Here is a 26132-nt window from a genome sequence, read left to right on the forward strand (position 1 = left end):
CTAGGTGACGTCACTTCCGACACGCCCCCGCACGCTCTTCCGGTCTCTTTGCGAGCTTCGCCCCGTGGAGCGATGGAGCAGCACTGCGAGGCTCTCGCCGGTCCCTCGCTCTCTCCTCGTCATCCGCGTCCATCCCGCGAGTCCTCGTGCCGGGCGGCAGCCGGCTGGGGCGGGAAGGCGGCAGGATGGGGTTGCGGGTGCGTGGGGAGGCCGATGGCGAGCCAGGCGAGTTCGACGCGATGGCGCGATGATTTTTCCCCCTCGTCGGCGTGGTGTCGATGGGTTCGGCCATTGAGACCTTAACCCTGTCAGCGTAGACGTTCTCTCTCTGCTGAGGTTTTAAATGGATCTTAACTAAAGATGAACGTGTTTAACACCCGATACAATTGATTAATCATGTTTGGTTACTAAGTTATATTTTTGCTGGTTTCTCTGTCCGCGTGCTCGCGAGAATTTTTCTCCGAACCCTCCGCTTTCCCCCCCCCTCTACATTCACAATCACGCGTTTAAGAGTATTTGGCTCCTGATATAAACCTCCGTCTGATAATAATAAGCCACTTTCGTTGAGCTTGTCGTTTGCGATAGCCAGGTCGCTTCCGATAAAAGAGTTGCATGGTTCAGTGGGGCCTCATCTGGTAAGATAGAAACATTTTGTTTAAAATGTCAATCAGAAGCAATACGACTTAGTGATGTAACTCACCGTTACCAGAACCCACCCAACGCTACGTCTGTTTCGTGTTGGTCATTGCAGGAATTAGCCGCTTTGTGCCACCACGTGTCACCCAGTTCCCACGTTTGAAAGACAGCTCGAGTGAAAGTAAATTAATTATTTTCTTTTGAACTTATTTGCTGTCACATTCTTACTCGAAAAATATATAATGATTATACGCTAAATTACCTCTTAATATGTGAACAGACAGGTTATGTGTGCGGTGCTGTTGAAGTATTGCATCACTGGTTTGTGCTTTACTGGCAAACTACACAGATTATGGCTGTAAAAAAGCCTGAGACACTCATTTTTTTTAAGTTTGTGATCCTACCCTGGGGCTCGGCTTTGAATGCATTGCTAGGCCACCGCGTCCCTTCAGTGTGTGTCACCCGCAGTCTGCTGGACATCATCACCTCGTCTTCATGCACTTTGTGTCCTCTGCTATCGCAGATGTGTTTCTGTTTTTAATCTGTTGGTGCACCGTTTTGGCTCTTGTTACAGCGAGATGATTGGCTGTGAAGCACAATGGGTCGTGATTACCAATCTCATGCCTTTCTGAGATCACTTTGCTGAAAATCAGAGGCTGTTTCTGAACCCATTACAAATTCTCCTTTTGCTAACGTTGCTTTTATAATACCGGTGTGCTGTACTCGTGACGAATTGGCATGTTCTGTTATGTGACAACCCTTACTAGTTGGGTGGTGGCAGGTTTAACACATTTACGTGATCTAACCCAAAAAAACTATTATGGATGATATTTGTCGCGAAAGCCGTGTTAATCTGTCGTTGCTTTTGTGGCGTGTTGCCATGCAGTGTTGCTATTTACAGGCCTGCTTTGCTGAAGTTGTGAGATCACTGGGTGATGCTGGTTGTCATGTTGACTCAACACTTACAGGTCCTGATGGTTGCCTGCTGCTTCTGATGCGAAGTCTGCAGAGCTGGGTGGACGGGACTGGGTCGAGGTTCGTCTTCATCCAGTAAGTGGCATTCACCACACCGTCAAAGTTGGGCAGTGGTTAGCGTGCTTCACTCCAAACCCAGCGTCCCGAGTTCAATTTCCGCTCATGGCCACCAACACCCGTTACGATTATCTGAACTGGTCCTGGGCTTCCTGTAGGTCGACTCGGCCTCAATTGAGACTTAAACTATTTATCAGGTAAGGCACACTGAGCTATCTTGCTCTTTCTTAGAAGTGACCTGGCCACAAATTATGGCTCAATAGTGGCTTATCACGTTGACATTTCTAGCAGGTCAAATATTCTTAAGCACACGTTTCTAAATATGAAGGGAAAAACTGGAGACACCGGAGAAAAATCCACATGACCACACGGAGGACATGCAAACTCAAAATAAACAACAGTCAGGGTCGGGATCGAACCCACTATCTCCTCTATACAAGGCGGGGTAGTTAACATCTCCTAGCCACCATGGTGCCCATAGCAATAGCGATAGAAGAGGGTTAAGGAAGCAACTGACCGCTTTTGAGGGAGTGACTTATATTTTACTAAATGCAACATTTTAAAGTTATTGGCACCTGGATACGGTAACCATCACAAGGCACAACTTGTTACCTCATGTGCAGTGGGTTATGATTACCAATCTCATGCCTTTCTGAGAACACTTTGCTGAAAATCAGAGGCTGTTTCTGAACCCATTACTAGTTCTGATTCTGCTAACGTTTATGTGGCATGGTGCCATGCAGTGTTGCTCATTACAGCTCTGCTCTGCTGGAGTTGTGATATCACTGGGTGATGCTGTTTGTCATGTTGACTCAACACTTCCAGGTCCTAATGGCTGGCAGCTGCTTCTGATGCTAAATCTACTGAGCTGCGTGGATGGGAATGGGTCGAGGTTCATCTTCAGTAAGTGGCATTCACCACACGCTCAAAGCTGCAAATTTATGGTCGCGATTGTGCACATTTAGACCCAGGGAACACCAGCCAACAACTCTAGCTCGTCTGAATGCGATTTGGCTCTGAGGCTGACTTCCTCAATCATTGTGTTGAACTTGGTTCTAAGAGGGTGAATCGGAAGTGAGGCCTCTATCATTGGCGGCAGTTGCAGAAGTAGGCGATTGTGTGGCATCGCTGTCAATGTGGGAGAGCGGTGGGCACATCGGTTAGCACGCCGCCCTAATAACCCAGCGACATGAGTACAATGCTCATGGCCATCAACACCAGTGACGATTATCTGAACCGGTCTCGTCCTCAGTTGAGTACCTTGTACAGTGTGTAAACATTGCCCCTCGGGAGACAAAGGTGGCATGGTGCTGGCCACCCACCTTCTCACATGTTGGCTCTCGTAGGTGCTCGCTCACAGCACTTTCCCCAACGGTCTCTTGAGGCTATATAGGAAGTCTTTGTCTAAATACAACGTTTTGAAGATATTCCCAACCGAATACATTACTTTTTTAAGGAGGGTTAATGAGAACACTTGCTGAGCACAGTCCCAAAAGTATAAAATGTCAAGTGACTGACAAGGGCAGCATCAGAGTTTAAATCGGAGGTGCACTTACGATTAGCACGGTTGGCTGCGTACAGTTTCAAAGAAGTTCAACATACATTGTAATCGATACTGGTCACCATCTTGAAGTGAGCAAGGTTTTACGCTCTTGGGAAAGGAGACAGGAGGGTATTCCAAAGTTAAGCGGAGCGAGGGAAGCAGTAGAAAAAGGCATTGTGGTTGATGGTCTCAATATGATGAGACAACGCAGCCTGGTTGACAGTGCTCAACATGGGTAGAAGTAATGAACGCGTGAAGTTAACGGACCACTAACCATGGCAGTAGCGATAGAAGAGTGATAAGGAAGCAACTGACTTGCTAGTCAGTGAGTGGCTTAGAAATTACGAAATGCAACATTTTATATTGTGGCCAGGCACTAGTTTCCTGAAGCACAGTGGGTTATGATTACCAATCTCATGCCTTTCTGAGATCACTTTGCTGAAAATCAGAGGCTGTTTCTGAACCCATTACAAGTTCTGATTCTGCTAATATCGTTGTTCATATGGCATCATGACATGAAGTGTTGCTTATTACAGCCCTGCTCTGCTGGAGTTGTGATATCACTGGGTGACGATGGTTGTCATGTTGACTCAACACTTCCAGGGCCTGAAGATTGCCAGCTTTTCCTGACGCTAAATCTGCAGAGCTGTGTGGACTGGCCTGGGTCGAGGTTCGTCTTCGTCCAGTAAGTGGCATTCCCCACACGCTCAGCTGTAAACCTGTGGTAGCGATTGTGCACATTTAGACCCAGGCAACAACTCTGGTGTGATGTCTGAATGCGACTTGGTTGTGAGGCTGTGTTCCTCAATTATTGTCTATGCTGAACTTGGTTCCAAGAGGGTGGATAGGAAATGAGGCCTCTTTTAATGGCGACAGTTCCAGAAGGAGGCGATTGTGTGGCATCGCTGTCGATGTGGGTGAGCGGCGGCGCAGCAGTTAGCATGCCGCTCTAAGAACCCAGCTACCCGAGTACAATTCCTGCTCACGGCCCTCAATACCGGTGAAGATTATTTGTACTGGTCTTGGGCAACCCGCAGGTTGACTCGCCCGGAATTGAGACTTAAACTCTAAACTGTTTTAATTTTATCAGGTAAGGCACGCTGAGCTATATAGTTCTTTCTTAGAAGTGACCTGACCACAAATGAAAGCTCAATAGTGGCTTATCACGTTGACATTTCTAGCAGTCAAATACTCTTAAACGCACGTTTCTAAATGTGAAGGGAAAAACTGGAAACCCCGGAGAAAAATCCACATGACCGCACGAAGGACATGCAAACTCCAAATATACAACAGTCAAGGTCGGGATCGAACCCACTATCTCCTCGAAACAAGGCGGGGTAGTTAACATCTCCTAGCCACCATGGTGTCCATAGCAATAGCGATAGAAGAGGGTTAAGGAAGTAACTGACCGCTGGTGAGGGAGTGACTTATATCTTACTAAATGCAACATTTTAAAGATATTGGCACCTGGATAACAGTAACCATTACAAGGCACAACTTGTTACTTGATGTGCAGTGGGTTATGATTACCAATCTCATGCCTTTCTGAGAACACTTTGCTGAAAATCAGAGGCTGTTTCTGAACCCATTATAAGTTCTGATTATGCTAATGTCGTTGTTCACGTGGCGTGTGCCAGGCAGTGTCAGTGTTGCTCATTACAACCCTGCTCTGCTGGAGTTGTGAGATAACTGGGTGATGCTGTTTGTCATGTTGACTCAACACTTCCAGGTCCTAATGGCTGGCAGCTGCTTCTGATGCTAAATCTACTGAGCTGCATGGAAGGGACTGGGTCGAGGTTCATCTTCAGTAAGTGGCGTTCACCACACGCTCAAAGCTGCAAACCTGTGGTTGTGATTGTGCACATTTAGACCCAGGGAACACCAGCCAACAACTCTGGCTCGTCTGAATGCGACTTGGCTCTGAGGCTGGCTTCCTCAATCATTGTTTTGAACATGGTTCCAAGAGGGAGAATAGGAAGTGAGGCCTCTATCATTGGCAGCAGTTGCAGAAGTAGGCGATTGTGTGGCATCGCTGTCAAAATGGGTGAGCGGTGGCGCATCGGTTAGCAAGCCTCCCTAAGAACCCAGCGTCATGAGTACAATGCTCATGGCCATCAACACCAGTGACGATTATCTGAACCGGTCTTGGGCCTCTGCTTGGTCGTCTTGGCCTCGGTTGAGTACCTTATACAGTGTGTAAACATTGCCCCTCGGGAGACAGGTGGCCTGGCATGGTGCTGGCCACCCACCAACTCACATGTCGGCTCTCATAGGTGCTCGCTCACAGCACTTTCCCCAACGGTCTCTTGAGGCTATATGGGAAGTCTTTGTCTAAATACAACGTTTTGAAGATATTCCCAACCGAATATATTATTTTTGTAAGCAGGGTTGATGAGCACACTTGCTGAGAACAGTCCCAAAAGTCTAAAATGTCAAGTTACTGACAACGGCAGCATAAGAGTTTATATCGGAGGTCCACTTCCGATTAGCACGGTTGGCTACGTACAGTTTCAAAGAAGTTCAACATACATTGTAATCGATACTGGTCACCAGCTTGAAGTGAGCAAGGTTGTACGCTCTTGGGTAAGGAGACGGGAGTGTATTCCAAAGTCAGACGGTGCGAGGGAAGCAGTAGAAAAAGGCATTGTGGTTGATGGTCTCAATATGATGAGACAACGCAGCCTGGTTGACAGTGCTCAACATGGGTAGAAGTAATGAACGCGTGAAGTTAACGGACCACTAACCATGGCAGTAGCGATAGAAGAGTGATAAGGAAGCAACTGACTTGCTAGTCAGTGAGTGGCTTAAAAGTTACGAAATGCAACATTTTTTATCGTGGCCAGGCACTAGTTTCCTGAAGCACATTGGGTTATGATTAACAATCTCATGCCTTTCTGAGATCACTTTGCTGAAAATCAGAGGCTGTTTCTGAACCCATTACCAGTTCCGATTATGCTAACGTTGCTGTTCTTGTGGCATGGTGCCATGCAGTGTTGCTCATTACTGCTTTGCTGGAGTTGTGATATCACTGGGTGACGATGGTTGTCATGTTGACTCAACACTTACAGGTCCTGGAGATTGCCAGCTTCTCCTGACGCTAAATCTGCAGAGCTGCGTGGACGGGCCTGGGTCGAGGTTCGTCTTCATCCAGTAAGTGGCATTCCCCACACGCTCAAAGCTGCAAACCTGTGATAGTGATTGTGCATGTTAAGACCCAAAGAATTGCAGGCAACTCTTCGGCACGTTGTCTGAATTCGACTTGACTCTGTGAGGCTGGGTTCCTCAATAATTGTCTGTGCTGAACTTGGTTCCAAGAGGGGGTGAATAGAAATTGAGTCCTCTGTCATTGGCAACAGTTGCAGAAGTAGGCGATGGTGTGGCATCGCTGTCAATGTGGGTGAGCGGTGGCGCAGCAGTTTAGGACGCCACCCTAAGAACCCAGCTACCCGAGTACAATTCCTGCTCAAGGCCACCAATACCGGTGAAAAATATTTATACCGGTTCTGGGCTTCCTGTAGGTTGACTCGGCCTAAATTGAGAATTTAACTCTAAACTATTTTAATTTATCAGGTAAGGCACGCTGAGTTATCTCGCTCTTTCTCAGAAGCGACCTGGCCACAAATGAAAGCTCAATAGTGGCTTATCACGTTGACATTTCTAGCAGTCAAATATTCTTAAACGCACGTTTCTAAATATGAAGGGAAAAACTGGAGACCCCGGAGATAAATCCACATGACCATGCCGAGGACATGCAAACTCCAAATACACAACAGTCAGGGTCGGGATGGAACACACTACCTCATGTTTTCAAGGCGGGGTAGTTAACATCTAGCCACCATGGTGCCCATAGCAATAGCCATAGAAGAGGGTTAAGGAAGCGAGTGACTGCTGGTGAGGGAGTGACATAGAAGTTACTAAATGCAACATTTTAAACATATTGGTACCTGGATACAGTAACCATCACAAGGCACAACGTGTTTCCTGAAGGACAGTGGGTTATGATTACTAATCTCATGCCTTTCTGAGATCACTTTGCTGAAAATCAGAGGCTGTTTCTGAACCCATTATAAGTTCTGATTATGCTAACGTCGTTGTTCACGTGGCGTGTGCCAGGCAGTGTTGCTCATTACAGCTCTGCTCTGCTGGAGTTGTGAGATAACTGGGTGATGCTGTTTGTCATGTTGACGCAACACTTCCAGGTCCTAATGGCTGGCAGCTGCTTCTGATGCTAAATCTACTGAGCTGCGTGGAAGGGACTGGGTCGAGGTTCATCTTCAGTAAGTGGCGTGTTCACCACACGCTCAAAGCTGCAAACCTGTGGTTGCGATTGTGCACATTTAGACCCAGGGAACACCAGCCAACAACTCTGGCTCGTCTGAATGCGACTTGGCTCTGAGGCTGGATTCCTCAATCATTGTTTTGAACTTGGTTCCAAGAGGGAGAATTGGAAGTGAGGCCTCTATCATTGGCGGCAGTTGCAGAAGTAGGCGATTGTGTGGCATCGCTGTCAATATGGGTGAGCGGTGACGCATCGGTTAGCAAGCCTCCCTAAGAACCCAGCGTCATGAGTACAATGCTCATGGCCATCAACACCAGTGACGATTATCTGAACTGGTCTTGAGCCTCTGCTTGGTCGTCTTGGCCTCGGTTGAGTACCTTATACAGTGTGTAAACATTGCCCCTCGGGAGACAAAGGTGGCCTGGCATGGTGCTGGCCACCCACCTCACATGTCGGCTCTCATAGGTGCTCGCTCACAGCACTTTCCCCAACGGTCTCTTGAGGCTATATGGGAAGTCTTTGTCTAAATACAACCTTTTGAAGATACTCCCAACCGAATACATTTTTGTAAGCAGGTTTGATGAGCACACTTGCTGAGAACAGTCCCAAAAGTCTAAAATGTCAAGTGACTGACAACGGCAGCATAAGAGTTTAAATCGGAGGTGCACTTCCGATTAGCACGGTTGGCTACGTACAGTTTCAAAGAAGTTCAACATACATTGTAATCGATACTGGTCACCAGCTTGAAGTGAGCAAGGTTGTACGCTCTTGGGTAAGGAGACGGGAGTGTATTCCAAAGTCAGACGGTGCGAGGGAAGCAGTAGAAAAAGGCATTGTGGTTGATGGTCTCAATATGATGAGACAACGCAGCCTGGTTGACAGTGCTCAACATGGGTAGAAGTAATGAACGCGTGAAGTTAACGGACCACTAACCATGGCAGTAGCGATAGAAGAGTGATAAGGAAGCAACTGACTTGCTAGTCAGTGAGTGGCTTAAAAGTTACGAAATGCAACATTTTTTATCGTGGCCAGGCACTAGTTTCCTGAAGCACATTGGGTTATGATTAACAATCTCATGCCTTTCTGAGATCACTTTGCTGAAAATCAGAGGCTGTTTCTGAACCCATTACCAGTTCCGATTATGCTAACGTTGCTGTTCTTGTGGCATGGTGCCATGCAGTGTTGCTCATTACTGCTTTGCTGGAGTTGTGATATCACTGGGTGACGATGGTTGTCATGTTGACTCAACACTTACAGGTCCTGGAGATTGCCAGCTTCTCCTGACGCTAAATCTGCAGAGCTGCGTGGACGGGCCTGGGTCGAGGTTCGTCTTCATCCAGTAAGTGGCATTCCCCACACGCTCAAAGCTGCAAACCTGTGATAGTGATTGTGCATGTTAAGACCCAAAGAATTGCAGGCAACTCTTCGGCACGTTGTCTGAATTCGACTTGACTCTGTGAGGCTGGGTTCCTCAATAATTGTCTGTGCTGAACTTGGTTCCAAGAGGGGGTGAATAGAAATTGAGTCCTCTGTCATTGGCAACAGTTGCAGAAGTAGGCGATGGTGTGGCATCGCTGTCAATGTGGGTGAGCGGTGGCGCAGCAGTTTAGGACGCCACCCTAAGAACCCAGCTACCCGAGTACAATTCCTGCTCAAGGCCACCAATACCGGTGAAAAATATTTATACCGGTTCTGGGCTTCCTGTAGGTTGACTCGGCCTAAATTGAGAATTTAACTCTAAACTATTTTAATTTATCAGGTAAGGCACGCTGAGTTATCTCGCTCTTTCTCAGAAGCGACCTGGCCACAAATGAAAGCTCAATAGTGGCTTATCACGTTGACATTTCTAGCAGTCAAATATTCTTAAACGCACGTTTCTAAATATGAAGGGAAAAACTGGAGACCCCGGAGATAAATCCACATGACCATGCCGAGGACATGCAAACTCCAAATACACAACAGTCAGGGTCGGGATGGAACACACTACCTCATGTTTTCAAGGCGGGGTAGTTAACATCTAGCCACCATGGTGCCCATAGCAATAGCCATAGAAGAGGGTTAAGGAAGCGAGTGACTGCTGGTGAGGGAGTGACATAGAAGTTACTAAATGCAACATTTTAAACATATTGGTACCTGGATACAGTAACCATCACAAGGCACAACGTGTTTCCTGAAGGACAGTGGGTTATGATTACTAATCTCATGCCTTTCTGAGATCACTTTGCTGAAAATCAGAGGCTGTTTCTGAACCCATTATAAGTTCTGATTATGCTAACGTCGTTGTTCACGTGGCGTGTGCCAGGCAGTGTTGCTCATTACAGCTCTGCTCTGCTGGAGTTGTGAGATAACTGGGTGATGCTGTTTGTCATGTTGACGCAACACTTCCAGGTCCTAATGGCTGGCAGCTGCTTCTGATGCTAAATCTACTGAGCTGCGTGGAAGGGACTGGGTCGAGGTTCATCTTCAGTAAGTGGCGTGTTCACCACACGCTCAAAGCTGCAAACCTGTGGTTGCGATTGTGCACATTTAGACCCAGGGAACACCAGCCAACAACTCTGGCTCGTCTGAATGCGACTTGGCTCTGAGGCTGGATTCCTCAATCATTGTTTTGAACTTGGTTCCAAGAGGGAGAATTGGAAGTGAGGCCTCTATCATTGGCGGCAGTTGCAGAAGTAGGCGATTGTGTGGCATCGCTGTCAATATGGGTGAGCGGTGACGCATCGGTTAGCAAGCCTCCCTAAGAACCCAGCGTCATGAGTACAATGCTCATGGCCATCAACACCAGTGACGATTATCTGAACTGGTCTTGAGCCTCTGCTTGGTCGTCTTGGCCTCGGTTGAGTACCTTATACAGTGTGTAAACATTGCCCCTCGGGAGACAAAGGTGGCCTGGCATGGTGCTGGCCACCCACCTCACATGTCGGCTCTCATAGGTGCTCGCTCACAGCACTTTCCCCAACGGTCTCTTGAGGCTATATGGGAAGTCTTTGTCTAAATACAACCTTTTGAAGATACTCCCAACCGAATACATTTTTGTAAGCAGGTTTGATGAGCACACTTGCTGAGAACAGTCCCAAAAGTCTAAAATGTCAAGTGACTGACAACGGCAGCATAAGAGTTTAAATCGGAGGTGCACTTCCGATTAGCACGGTTGGCTACGTACAGTTTCAAAGAAGTTCAACATACATTGTAATCGATACTGGTCACCAGCTTGAAGTGAGCAAGGTTGTACGCTCTTGGGTAAGGAGACGGGAGTGTATTCCAAAGTCAGACGGTGCGAGGGAAGCAGTAGAAAAAGGCATTGTGGTTGATGGTCTCAATATGATGAGACAACGCAGCCTGGTTGACAGTGCTCAACATGGGTAGAAGTAATGAACGCGTGAAGTTAACGGACCACTAACCATGGCAGTAGCGATAGAAGAGTGATAAGGAAGCAACTGACTTGCTAGTCAGTGAGTGGCTTAAAAGTTACGAAATGCAACATTTTTTATCGTGGCCAGGCACTAGTTTCCTGAAGCACATTGGGTTATGATTAACAATCTCATGCCTTTCTGAGATCACTTTGCTGAAAATCAGAGGCTGTTTCTGAACCCATTACCAGTTCCGATTATGCTAACGTTGCTGTTCTTGTGGCATGGTGCCATGCAGTGTTGCTCATTACTGCTTTGCTGGAGTTGTGATATCACTGGGTGACGATGGTTGTCATGTTGACTCAACACTTACAGGTCCTGGAGATTGCCAGCTTCTCCTGACGCTAAATCTGCAGAGCTGCGTGGACGGGCCTGGGTCGAGGTTCGTCTTCATCCAGTAAGTGGCATTCCCCACACGCTCAAAGCTGCAAACCTGTGATAGTGATTGTGCATGTTAAGACCCAAAGAATTGCAGGCAACTCTTCGGCACGTTGTCTGAATTCGACTTGACTCTGTGAGGCTGGGTTCCTCAATAATTGTCTGTGCTGAACTTGGTTCCAAGAGGGGGTGAATAGAAATTGAGTCCTCTGTCATTGGCAACAGTTGCAGAAGTAGGCGATGGTGTGGCATCGCTGTCAATGTGGGTGAGCGGTGGCGCAGCAGTTTAGGACGCCACCCTAAGAACCCAGCTACCCGAGTACAATTCCTGCTCAAGGCCACCAATACCGGTGAAAAATATTTATACCGGTTCTGGGCTTCCTGTAGGTTGACTCGGCCTAAATTGAGAATTTAACTCTAAACTATTTTAATTTATCAGGTAAGGCACGCTGAGTTATCTCGCTCTTTCTCAGAAGCGACCTGGCCACAAATGAAAGCTCAATAGTGGCTTATCACGTTGACATTTCTAGCAGTCAAATATTCTTAAACGCACGTTTCTAAATATGAAGGGAAAAACTGGAGACCCCGGAGATAAATCCACATGACCATGCCGAGGACATGCAAACTCCAAATACACAACAGTCAGGGTCGGGATGGAACACACTACCTCATGTTTTCAAGGCGGGGTAGTTAACATCTAGCCACCATGGTGCCCATAGCAATAGCCATAGAAGAGGGTTAAGGAAGCGAGTGACTGCTGGTGAGGGAGTGACATAGAAGTTACTAAATGCAACATTTTAAACATATTGGTACCTGGATACAGTAACCATCACAAGGCACAACGTGTTTCCTGAAGGACAGTGGGTTATGATTACTAATCTCATGCCTTTCTGAGATCACTTTGCTGAAAATCAGAGGCTGTTTCTGAACCCATTATAAGTTCTGATTATGCTAACGTCGTTGTTCACGTGGCGTGTGCCAGGCAGTGTTGCTCATTACAGCTCTGCTCTGCTGGAGTTGTGAGATAACTGGGTGATGCTGTTTGTCATGTTGACGCAACACTTCCAGGTCCTAATGGCTGGCAGCTGCTTCTGATGCTAAATCTACTGAGCTGCGTGGAAGGGACTGGGTCGAGGTTCATCTTCAGTAAGTGGCGTGTTCACCACACGCTCAAAGCTGCAAACCTGTGGTTGCGATTGTGCACATTTAGACCCAGGGAACACCAGCCAACAACTCTGGCTCGTCTGAATGCGACTTGGCTCTGAGGCTGGATTCCTCAATCATTGTTTTGAACTTGGTTCCAAGAGGGAGAATTGGAAGTGAGGCCTCTATCATTGGCGGCAGTTGCAGAAGTAGGCGATTGTGTGGCATCGCTGTCAATATGGGTGAGCGGTGACGCATCGGTTAGCAAGCCTCCCTAAGAACCCAGCGTCATGAGTACAATGCTCATGGCCATCAACACCAGTGACGATTATCTGAACTGGTCTTGAGCCTCTGCTTGGTCGTCTTGGCCTCGGTTGAGTACCTTATACAGTGTGTAAACATTGCCCCTCGGGAGACAAAGGTGGCCTGGCATGGTGCTGGCCACCCACCTCACATGTCGGCTCTCATAGGTGCTCGCTCACAGCACTTTCCCCAACGGTCTCTTGAGGCTATATGGGAAGTCTTTGTCTAAATACAACCTTTTGAAGATACTCCCAACCGAATACATTTTTGTAAGCAGGTTTGATGAGCACACTTGCTGAGAACAGTCCCAAAAGTCTAAAATGTCAAGTGACTGACAACGGCAGCATAAGAGTTTAAATCGGAGGTGCACTTCCGATTAGCACGGTTGGCTACGTACAGTTTCAAAGAAGTTCAACATACATTGTAATCGATACTGGTCACCAGCTTGAAGTGAGCAAGGTTTTACGCTCTTGGGAAAGGAGACGGGAGTGTATTCCAAAGTCAGACGGTGCGAGGAAAGCAGAAAAAGGCATTGTGGTTGGTCTCAATATGATGAGACAACGCAGCCTGGTTGACAGTGCTCAACATGGGTAGAAGTAATAAACGCGTGAAGTTCACGGACCACTAACCATGGCAGTAGCGATAGAAGAGTGATAAGGAAGCAACTGACTTGCTAGTCAGTGAGTGGCTTAAAAGTTACGAAATGCAACATTTTATATCGTGGCCAGGCACTCGTTTCCTGAAGCACATTGGGTTATGATTAACAATCTCATTCCTTTCTGAGATCACTTTGCTGAAAATCAGAGGCTGTTTCTGAACCCATTACCAGTTCCGATTATGCTAACGTTGCTGTTCTTGTGGCATGGTGCCATGCAGTGTTGCTCATGACTGCTCTGCTGGAGTTGTGATATCACTGGGTGACGATGGTTGTCATGTTGACTCAACACTTACAGGTCCTGGAGGTTGCCAGCTTTTCCTGACGCTAAATCTGCAGAGCTGCGTGGACGGGCCTGGGTTGAGGTTCGTCTTCATCCAGTAAGTGGCATTCCCCACACGCTCAAAGCTGCAAACCTGTGGTAGCGATTGTGCACGTTTAGACCCAAAGAATAGCAGGCAACAACTCTTTGGCACGTTGTCTGAATTCGACTTGGTTCTGTGAGGCTGGGTTCCTCAATAATTGTCCGTGTTGAACTTGGTTCCAAGAGGGGGTGAATAGGAATTGTCTTCTTTCATTGGCAGCAGTTGCAGAAGGAGGTGATTGTGTGGCATCGCTGTCAATGTGGGTGAGCGGTGGCGCAGCAGTTATCACGCCGCCATAAGAACCCAGTTACCCGAGAACAATTCCTGCTCACGGCCACCAATACCGGTGAAGATTATTTGTACTGGTTCTGGGCTTCCTGTAGGTTAACTCGGCCTCAATTGAGAATTAAACTCTAAACTTTTAATTTTATCAGGTAAGGCACGCTGAGCTATCTCGCTCTTTCTTAGAAGCGACCTGGCCACAAATGATAGCTCAATAGTGGATTATCACGTTGACATTTCTAGCAGTCAAATACTCTTAAACACAACTTGTTACCTGATGCGCAGTGGGTTATGATTACCAATCTCATGCCTTTCTGAGATCACTTTGCTGAAAATCAGAGGCTGTTTCTGAACCCATTGTAATTCTGATTATGCTAATGTCGTTGTTCATGTGGCATTGTCCCAGGCAGTGTTGCTCATTACAGCCCTGCTCTGCTGGAGTTGTGAGATCACTGGGTGATGCTGTTTCTCATGTTGACTCAACACTTCCAGGTCCTGATGGTTGGCAGCTGTTTATGACACTACATCTGCAGAGCTGCGTGAACGGGACTGGGTCGAGGTTCGTCTTTGTCCAGTAAGTGGCATTCACCACACCTCAAAGCTGCAAACAAGGCTGTATCTTTTCACGTTATTGGTGTATTAAGGAGACTTAACTCTGATTGTTGTGTGGGTAGGTCATGGTTTTACGGTATTTGAATTAAAGCCTCTTTCTTTCGTGATGGATGAACTGCAGTTACATGCAGACTGCACTGAGAACTCGGACCACAAATGTCACCATCAGTCTCTTGATCTTATTCATATCAAGGAGGGTTTTAGGGATAGTATTTTGTGACTCACTTTACAGCCCTTTCATGAAATTCAAGCCATTTTCTGCTTTTATTGCTGCATCACCATCAGACCTCGTTGTTATCTTTGGTGATAATGGTTCTCAAGGTCCGTAGATGCAGCATTCTCTTAATATGGCAGTTGTCTTTTTGCAAACACCAAAACCTTGCTTGTCACGTTTGATTTGACCAGTCACAACATGTATTGAGGTACAGTTGACGATTGTTCCTCTGTGGCTCAACAATTCGCTTGCGATGATTCTGTCATGGAAGAACACATGCACCATCTGCTCTCCAAAGTGGTGTTTCCTGCTTCCATTGAAGAGGCAGTGAGGTTTAGTCCGAACTGTTTTAATTTTCATCTGGGTTGCTGGGCTCCTGTCCTATGATTATATGCATTTGCTGTTCACATTATGACCCACAATGATTCAGCGCTTTGGATGAGGACAGGAGTTTCAGAAGGGTATGTCACAAGCAAATATAACAAGTGCAGGAAGCTTGGAGATTGAGCTTGGTGGGTACTTGAAGCATAGCAACAGTGTTCTGTCGGCAGGGAAGTCCATCAGTAAAGGGGACTTTATGTGTGCCGGGTAGCTTACGAGTAGCGGTATATGAGCTGCATTTGATGGTAATGCCTAGCTGGGATTGTTTTGTTGTGAATTGACACTTTTGCAGTTTAGAAATGCAGCACTAAAAAGTTTAAGCACAGTTTATCCAGTTTGGTGCTATACTGAGATTCGCCATGTGCCTGCATGCCACACTTGTGTATTCCACATAGAGTCTTGCGACCAAGGAAGAGGCAGGAGAAGACACGTGAAGGAAGAATGCATGGGAAAGAACATGGAGGAGAAATAATGTCAATGTTGAACTGTTCAGGTTAAAAGCAAATGTCATGTTACGTAAAGTAAATCCTTGTTTAATGCGTGTTCATACTACGCATTTTCGTTATAACACAGTTCACAAAAAAAACTCAACTGCTTGCAAGCATTCAATTAGGTTGAAAACAAAGGAAAACAATGTTCTTCCAAAAAAACTACTTGCTGGATTGAAAAGAACTTCACAAAAAAATACATTGTCAACGGATTAATTTTCACTTTGAATCAGCAGATGTTTTCAAACACCACCATTCGCATATTCCCCTGCACACATCAACCCTAAAAATGTTCGTGAAAATCATCTTCCCTCCCATTTTTGTCCCATATCTGAACTGGATGTACTGGATAAGCTCGTATCAAGACATCCATGGGAGAAAAATTAACCAACATTTGCACTTGTGACTTATCTATAAACCCCTTGCACTTTTTCAGCCTCTTACCGAAGGTACAGGTCCACTAGTGGAAATCGTCCTTATTTGTCCAGTATGTAAAAATGGCTCCAATGAAAACCCTAATGATTATAGAACGATATCTATTTTACCAGTTACCAAAATATTGGAATAAATATTTAAATCGGTCTGGTTTTCGAGAGGATTACTGCACCACCATAGCCAATTAAGGATGTATGCATTGTTCTCTTCAGTGGTCTGGATAAAGGCCACTACTGTGCACTATTTCTTGTAAAAAGTCTTTGATACTGTTGACCATGATATTCTACTCGCAAAACTTGGTAATTACAATTCCTGAAATAAACTGGTTTAAAAGTTACCTTTGAGACCATTCTCAAAAGGTACAAAGTGATAACATCTCGTCAAATATTAAAATAATTAAGTGTGTTCGACAAGTTCTGTGCTAGGTCCAATTCTGTTATCCTTATTGAAAACATTGGACTAAATTAAAGTCACTCATAATTAAATATCTGTGCTAATTACACGCATGCTCGTATCAGGTAAATCACCAAACAGTCAAACAATCTCCAACATGATTTTGACTTAATTCTATATCAATCATCACAAAAATCGCTTCTAATTCTGTTTTTTGCGGTTGTCCTTCCCTCGCACCTCAGATTATCACTTAGCTATGGTGTGTACAAAAAAAATGCAACATTCAAAGAAATTAAATACCACAAGTATTCATAAATCTTAAGCAAAATAAAGTTAATACCAATGACAATTAGACTTGAAATGCGATTACAATTACGAAACTGATAAAAGCAAATAATTACATCGAAATCAAATCATACAATGGGAAAAGCCAATGAATACAAATTGGCTTTCCAATCGTTACAGGAAAAGCCTGTAAATTGGTGAGTTTTAAGACGTAATTTAAAAGTGAAACTCAATCCCTAATGGACCGAGAAAAGGGATTCCATAATTGCAGAGCCTGGTTGCAGAAGGCTCTTGCTCGTAGAACAGTCTTTAGAACGATTAGTAGACCAGAATTATCAGATCTTAGTTTTCAAAGTGGTATATAAAACTTGAGCAGATAAATAAGATTGAGGAGCTAACCTATAGAAGGCGATTAAATACCAGAACTATTCTGTACTTTAAAGGAAACCATATGGTCATGATTTACGTCTTGTTAAAACCCGGCCAGCTGAGTTTTGAATATATTGTAATTAATTGAAAACACTTCTAGAAACGCTGGCAAGCAGGGCATTACAAGAAGCCAACAAATAAAGGCATGCACCAGCCTTTCGGCATCCGGAAGGGATGGCATAAGTCTTAGAGTTATGTCGCGTAAATGAAAAAAACTTTTGGTAATATTACATGGGCCTCAGTGAAACTGGCGTCTTAGGATAACCCCCAAGTTTCTGGCCTTAGGACAACCGGATTTAAATGCCCTCTGTAGGCATACTAAAACCATCCAATTCAAGCACTTGATGTGGAGAGTCCAACAACAATCTGTTGCATTACAGTTTAAGAAAGCTTAGGTGCATGCACAACATCAAGATAACATGACAGTATTGTAAAATTTGGTATCAGTCTTAAATGTGACACAAAAACACCACGATGGACAATCCCTAGATCAAGACAGCACAACCCTGTTAGAACCTTAAACCATACACAGCCCCAATAAAACACCTGCCACACCAACAAGTGGATACATTGAAAAAAAATTGATGTCATCCTCTAGTTAGCCTTCTGGAACATGAGTCAGAGTGCCTGGAGAAGATTATTGGAAGAAATCTCAATACCATCCACAGACTTAGATTCCTTTTAACACCGTCCCTGCAGAACTCACAAGACTTGAAACTCAACCGTCTTGCATTGTTCACAAAATGACCCTGGCTTTCACTGCAAAATTTAAGAGGGTAAATTACGTGTTATGGAACTGCAAGAATATAAACGTTATAACCAGTATAAAACCTGTATTATTTCACTTGGTCAAACAGTTAAAAGTACAAGGCAAACTGTCACTTCTAGGGATCCAACAGTTAAATCTATTGAATTCTAGATTTAAAGCTTTCGTGACTGCAAGGATTCATATTCTTAGGTTTTTTTCGGTAAAGTCACGTAGGTAAAATATTAAAATTAATAAAAATCACGACGTTTCGGAGGCAACACAAGCTTCCGTCTTCAGGTGAAACCGTCACAGATATTTTGCTGTGACGGTTTCACCTGAAGATGGAAGCTTGTGTTGCCTCCGAAACGTCGTGATTTTTATTAATTTTAATGTTTTACATACGTGACTTTACCGAAAAAATCTAAGAATATTGAATTAATGTAAACACCAAATTATAATTTGATGTTTACATATGAATTTTCATTACCCATTGACGTTATTGATTTACTCAATTTGTTTTAATAAGTGTGAAGTCCAAGCCATCAAACAGGACATGAACTTTCCATCCATGCACATTCTGGTGGTGTCACTGCAATTTACGCCACGTCCTCTACCGCCTCCGACTGGTTGAAGGATTGGGGTTAGGGTTGCGTTTTGGGTAAGGTTTAGTGGTTAGGAATAGGGTTATGGTTTATTAGGGTTACTTTGAAGGAGTTAGAGTTGGGGATTAGGGCTATATGGTTGAGGTGGCTAACGGATATATGCACAATTCACGTAATGCCCTCTTGTGGACATGCACAATATCACAAGTGTAGTAACGCATGTCGGAGGCAGTCATACTGGAGGCACCTCTGCATTCTTTACTCACAATGGGGACTATACGCACCCTACGTGGGGTGCACACTATTATATATAACATGTACACAGCCGTCTATTATCGGCGGCACTAGGAATCGAAACAGTTGGCAGGCTGTCTAGCTCGTGACGCCCAGTGATGGTGAAGACGGCGGCGCCGACGGTGGTGACGAACCAACAGCACGGCGAGGAGATCCACCTGCAGCAGCAGCCCCGAGCTCTCGCTCAGGGCCCCCTCTTATGCTCCCAGCGTGGCCTTGATCTGCCCCCCTGCTGGAACCTACTCGCAGGTCCCTGGGGCTTCCAGATAGCCCCCTGCATGAGCTTTGCCGAGATGTTTTATCCTTCATAAATACCGCACTGTCGTACCTTGTAGTTGCACTTTGTAGACAGCAGCCAGCGCTATTGCACTAGACAAGGAACAAAATAGCCGAGCAGGTGGGAAAGAGACCTTGACACCGGTAGGATAAGGAGGACGCCACCGTCTCGTTGGCTAAAAAACAACATGGACATCCACTAAATAACCGAACCAACATGGATGCCCTCTAAATTAAACCTTTTCCATTGTAGCACCAACGTTTTGGAACAACGTTATTTTCTCCCTTAGCACCGTAAAGCTTCTTTCAAAACATTCTCAAGCAGAATATTAGTGCTGGACACAACCACAAATGTTATTGGTAACTTTTAATTGTAATGTGCAATTTTATTGAGACAGTGTTGCCTTGATTTGGTCTTGGACTGTTTTTCTGCCTTGACCATGCTTGGGAATTGGTGTACTTATGTAATTTCAACTTACATACTGTATGCTAGAATTAGACACATGGCTTGATACAAGAATAACTTTTCCATGAGTTGTCATCACCTTCAGACGTTGGAATGTGGAATTTACACATTCCATGGCGACCAAGAGGTAAACGACTGCTATTATTGTTTGAAGAGTGACTTGAGTTTGCCTCAAGTCTTTGGGTAGCTATAGCCAATACAACAAAGTGTCTTCATGAAGCATCGAGATGCATCTCATCATTCTCATTGCCAATCAGCCCTTTGTCAATCCACTGTGATATGAAGGCGTCCCCGTGCCATATCGGTCATGTTGGTTCTTTGACTGTACTCCATCACCACGCTGTTCATTTGTTAATGAATACAATTTGTAACGCGCACACATTGAACTTTGTAAGGACATGGAGGGGCCGGCGAGATAATAAAAAAGAAGACATTTATTTAGATTCTGACAAAATGTTGATCTGACGGCAAAGTTCAACGTGAGAGAGGGACTGGAGGTGTGACAGAAAGCAATATTCACCTTGGTCAATGCTGCTGGTGATGAGAGGTGCACAGGACAGATTTATATGTCACTCCCCATTGGTGCAAACCGTGGTCCAGAATCGAACTCAGTAACGGCTGGATTCACAGTGCAGTGCACTAACCGCTGTGTCGTCAGTCCTGCTCAATTGGCAGGTTTGGCCAAGCCCATTTATGAGACTTCCGCTTTATGTGGGAGGAAAAAAGAAGTTGGATAAAATCTCACATTTGGGTCTCGCATACTGATTCATAAACCAACTTGCTCGATTGCAATCGCCTGGCAAGCTTGCAGCCCAACGTGTTTGGGATTTTCACAATGCGTGGCTCCACCAACACTTGCCTGACTGCCCCACCCTCACTGATTTCAAGACCATCGGTGGCGAGACGTTATCTCCGTCGCCTGCTGTGTAGGAGGTGGTAGACCCACACTGACGATACCTGCTGTATATTTGTAGTTTGCATGTTTTCCTCGTGGTCACTTGATTTTATCCGTATCTGTTTTTTTCCTCCCACATTTAGAAACATGCGTGTAGATTATTTGACTATTGCTCTACATTTCTACATGATAAGCCACTTTGTTGAGCTACCGTTTGTGACCAGGTAGCGTCTGAAGAAATAGCTAATAGCCTTTAAGCTGGAAAATAAAATAGTTTAGTTCTTATTTTTGCTCCACGCATTTCCTTTTTTAGGCCCCGCCTTTTGCCATTACGCCACACACCTGACACACGACTCAGGTGCTCTGCCGTTGTGAAAGTGGTTTTAGGTGGGAAACAGTGGGGGGTTGTTGTGTATGTACCCCCTTTTTATTTTTTTTAATATTATTTTTTTTTTTAAGAATTATTCTGCCAACATAGATAATATCGTTTTTTTAATAGACGCGGCCACGTGGGAACGAACACGCCCCCACACTTCCACAGAGGCCCCCACACTTCCACAGATGCGCGCATACCTCATATCAAAGGAGAGAGGACATGAAAGGGGGGGCAATAAGGTAATAAAAAAACTCCCCTAAATTCACACAAGAGGAACAAGGGAGGGGGGGAATTGCAGGCGGGGGGTTGCAGAACCAGGAGACACGGAGGAAGAGATAATTATATTCTTAACAAAGAAACAGCATCGACGACAAAAAGCACAGATGGGTCTTTGAACCATGTTAAATACACAAGTTACCAACTTAACCATAAAGATTAAGCAAACAGTATCCATCCTCACTCCAATTGAAAACCAGACGACAATCTGAACCAGAATCGCGACCCATCATTGTTAATAAATACTGACATTATTTACCTTTAAAGAATATCTACACGGCCGGGCCGAAGCATCAAAGAATAATTATGGCATCGATTTCGCTCCAAAACAAAATTCCTAGCCGGGATATCAGATTAAATAATCACAAGAAGTCAAATAATAAGTACGGAATTAAAGTAGAAGAGGAATCAAGGGCGGAGAAGGCTCTCAAAATTAACCAAACACAACAACCCATGGGAAGCGAGCAACACGGCCGCCTTTGTCTTTCCGAGAGGATCTCCACACGCAGGCACAAAGCTAGGAAATGACACCCATAAAGGGGGCAATGGCTCAAAGGAAATTAACACGTCTTCGAATAAATAAGCGCATGCGCCGGGTGCTCCCACCGTGGAAACAACCGCCTTTGTCTCCCCACAACACGGACAAACACGCACGCGAAACACACGGACGGACACACACACGGACGCAGATGGTCCACCCCCACAGGAAGGTTTTATGACACAGCTTTTGAACAACTCGGGAAGCCGAGTGGAATTTTCCGATATAAACCGAAGGAAAATCCATACAACTCAGATCGACAGGGGCTCTGGCCTCCATCACAGATCGACAGGGGCTCTGGCCTCCATCACAGATCGACAGGGGCTCTGGCCTCCATCACAGATCGACAGGGGCTCTGGCCTCCATCACAGATCGACAGGGGCTCTGGCCTCCATCACAGATCGACAGGGGCTCTGGCCTCCATCACAGATCGACAGGGGCTCTGGCCTCCATCACAGATCGACAGGGGCTCTGGCCCCCATCACAGAGTTCGTCAGGGGCTCTGGCCCCCATCACAGAGATATCATCCGGGCTACGAGCCCATCTTCGGCTCCACCACAGATCTTCACGAGCTCCGGCCTACATCTCATCTCGTCTCCGGGCTAAGGCCCCACCAGAGTTCTCCAGGGCGACAACCATCTCTCCTCGTCGCCGCCAACGAAGAAGCTCCTGTCATTCAGAATGACGAGGGTCGCGGAGTAGCGACGCGTAGCTACAAGCCGAGGTCTGCACCACCTGAGAAGAATCGCTACCCTGAGTCGCAGAGCTGCGAGTGAAGCCAACAAAGACGCCAACGTCCACCCTGCCACGAACGAAGCATCGCTCCTCGTCAGAGTGACGACCAGCGAACAACCCGCAGGAAAGGCGGAGATCGCTGAACGAGCGCCAACTTGCGCCACCGTGCACCACTTTGCGCTGAACGTGCGCCACCGTGCGCCACCGTGCGACACCGAGCGACAACGAGCAACACCCAGATCGACCAGCATCAACCCAAACCGACTCGTCATCCCGCCGTGGAGAAAAAGAGTCAAAGTCTTCTGAACGAGCGCCGCCGCTCACCTCACAGCGGAGAAAGTCTCAGCTGCCGCTCGCACAAACAACAGAGGTCGTATCGCTCCCCACATACAGACTCAAGAAACACAGAGAAAATCTTGTCAAACCAGTTTCCTTTGTCCCAGAATCTCGCCGAAGAGTTAATTAAAATAGAGCCAGATTCGCTCTCGCGCCCACACGCCCTCACCCACCATTGTATCAAACATTCCGTTAAAAAGGATTTTAGACTTGCCGATGAATCTATTGACATATACTTTCGCCTCTGGGATACAATAAGTGCTTTTTATTACCGCCATATGAAGTGTGTCATGCTTGTTTTCAAACTCGACCAGTCGCCGATTGTGATCAATACATGGGCGAACTAATGATGCCTGGTAGGAAAAGTAGAGGTTACAATTGATAGAAGTGTTTTTAGTCATTCAGTTCGTTAAATGCATAAGTGTTTATTCATTCATTTTAGTCAAATGCATAAGAGTTTGGTTATTCATATTAGTTAGTGCATAATATCGCAAATGCATAAGAATTTTAGTTATTCAATTTAGCTAAATACATAGTCTCGCAAATGCATAAGTGTTTATTCATTCATTTTAGTCAAATGCATAAGAGTTTCGTTATTCATATTGCATAATTGCATAATTTCACAAATGCATAAGTGTTTATTCATTCATTTTAGTCAAATGCATAAGAGTTTCGTTATTCATATTGCATAATTGCATAATTTCACAACTGCATAAGTTTGTGTCGTTCATATTAGTTAATTGCATAATCTTGCCCATGAATTATTGACGCATGTTTGACCTGCATGATAGAATGTCGCGTGCTTGTTAGAATAAAATTGTTATCACAGAAGCATATTGAGTGTTCTTTCCAAGTCCATGCAAAACCATCTTATTCATAAGAGCTGTATCCTGCGATGAGATATGAAAATGGAGACCTAAAATATTATAACACACACTAGGATAATCGGTAAATGAATCTATGATAATCGTGTTATCCTGATTGATAACTCTGGATAAACGAAACTAAGCAAATTATCATAACTGCACACATTAACATAATCGCAAGCCTCCGCATAAATTACTACGATTATCTCCGTGATTATCATAATTTATGCATATAATCACACGCATTATCATAATTCATGCGTATTAATACACACACTATCATAATTAATGCGATTTGCGCATTTTTCGGAAAATTATTAATTTTTATTATTTTCATCAAAATTTCATAATTCCGACACATACAACATAATGGGGGCTCGTCCGGGATCTCTCGCAGACAGTGTTTTGCATGGATGATGGAATGAATCACTTCGTGTTAACCAGAATATCAGGATCGAACATTGCATGGTGATTGTGAACGGGCGGAAAACAAAAAAACGCCCTCTAAGGTTAAAACCCAGAATAGCAGGTTAAAACAGAGACAGTGGAATTAAGATAATATCGTATCAAACCAATTGCATCCTCTGATAAATGGTGTTAGAGGTACGCACTCTGAATCGGAAAATAACAGATAGCTCGAGTCAAATTGACTACACTCTGTGAGATAATTGTTTTATATGCACTCTGAAAAGAAATGTCAAAGTAACTTCAGCCATACCTAAGATGCTAGGATTGAGAATAATTTTTGAATGGGTTACGGGATACGGGGAGCTCGTATTTAAACGTACCGACCAATCTGTTACAAAGCAGTACAGTCAGAGAGACATATGGGAAGGGAGCTGTATCGATAACACGAACACACCTCGGGGGAAACTAATTGACTGGATAAAAGGTAACGAAGGCGAACACGATGCAAAAACTGCAGAGAAGGCAGGACAGGACTCATTCCTTCTCACACAGGCATACAGACAGGGATTGTGGAATGAGGGAAAATTTGGAAAGGAAACGGGAGAGAAATCAGTGCTCGCGACACCAGCGAAACTCACAGACGTGGATCCACAGAATAAATATGGAAGTGACATTAAATCACACTCTTGGGTACGTGGACAGAGTCCAGGGACTAATCGCACAAAAATTATGGATATCGAACAAAAAATCATTGACAAAGGGAAACCCTCACAATTCGAGAGAAGGGATGGAGAGATACATATGCAAACAAAAACATGTGAGACTGACAACTTCACAGATAGAGGGAGGAAAAATGTTAAAGTAAAATCGCCAGGACATGGTACACTAAGGGCAGAGGCAAAAACTGAAGGGAAATGGCAACACGAGCGACACGGCACTGGGCGCGCACACAGAAAATGCACACCACTTAAACACAAGCGACACAGCACAGACCAAAGTGACAGATTGCCTGATGATAACTTGTTTGATGATGACGCTGTCGGCAATCAACTTTCGGAATACCTATTCACCAGTAAAACCCTTAAATTGATGGACAAGGCTCTAGTCAGAATTCCCGATTTTGACCCCCACAATAAGACTATGGATATCCACACACATATCGCAACCGTAGAAGAGGAGGCAATGATTAGAGGGCTGAGGAGACGGGATGAAAAAGCGAGTTTGTTGAAACGGACCTTACATAAAGAATCTATTCCATGGGTAAAGTCACTACCACACAAGGTTAGAAATGATTTTAAACAATTGAGCCTGGCAGTGATTCGGAAGTTTGGAGAATATTCGACACTCACTGAGGGGTTTTATGCTGTAAAATCGATGACCCAGGGCATGGACCAAGATCCACGTGACTACCTCGTCCAATTTAAAAGAGCGTATTATGCAGGCGATGTGAATCAATACCACGAAGGAGATAAAATGTTCAAAATTATGTTTTTTGAATCCTTGAGCCCAGAGATTACAGAAAGGGTGAGGATGGTTTTGAATCCAGAAACCGCATCCTTACGCCGCATAGAGAGCAAGGCGTACATGGCATGGTTGTACAGAGCTAAGAATCATAATTCGGATCCAGAACACAGGGAGAGGGATGAGGAACCCAGCCTCTCAGAGAGGAATAAAAATCACCGAGCAGTCCCACAATGCAGGACAGAGCAGAAACGCACGCACCCATGGCAAAATAACCCAGAGAGAGGTTGGCACGAGAATGAGAGCGGCACAAAGCCGAACATTCAGGAGAATCGCAGGAGGGGGAGGTTCAGAATAGAACCATACCAACACCCCATGCCACGACACACACAAGATCAAAATTACCCACAAAGATGGCGAGGGTAACAATCCAGGAAAAATTTGGCACCCAAATGGGAGAAATACTGGGCTAAAAATGTACGAGAATCGCAGGAGGGAGAGGTTCAGAGCAGAACCATATCAACACCCCATCCCACGACACACGCAAGGTTCAAATTACGCACAGAGATGGGAAGATAACCACCTAGCGGGA

General features: G+C 45.2%; 1 long non-coding RNA gene across 3 annotated transcripts; it reads left to right on the top strand.

Moving 5' to 3' along the window:
* Positions 1 to 59: 59 nt before the first annotated feature.
* Positions 60 to 16493, top strand: LOC133359873 (uncharacterized). Of its 3 annotated transcripts, XR_009757194.1 has the most exons (14): positions 60 to 197; positions 1605 to 1686; positions 2494 to 2571; positions 3815 to 3896; positions 4941 to 5018; positions 6280 to 6361; positions 7411 to 7488; positions 8748 to 8829; positions 9879 to 9956; positions 11216 to 11297; positions 12347 to 12424; positions 13678 to 13759; positions 14519 to 14600; positions 15629 to 16493. It is a non-coding gene; the product is annotated as an uncharacterized LOC133359873 (long non-coding RNA). The 3 variants fall into 3 exon arrangements; XR_009757196.1 differs by lacking the exons at positions 4941 to 5018; positions 6280 to 6361; XR_009757195.1 differs by lacking the exons at positions 2494 to 2571; positions 3815 to 3896.
* The last annotated feature ends 9639 nt before the right edge of the window (positions 16494 to 26132 follow it).

Source organism: Lethenteron reissneri, chromosome 66, assembly GCF_015708825.2.
Source record: "Lethenteron reissneri isolate LAM-NWPU_2019-01 chromosome 66, ASM1570882v1, whole genome shotgun sequence".
NCBI classification, from domain to species: Eukaryota; Metazoa; Chordata; class Hyperoartia; order Petromyzontiformes; family Petromyzontidae; genus Lethenteron; species Lethenteron reissneri.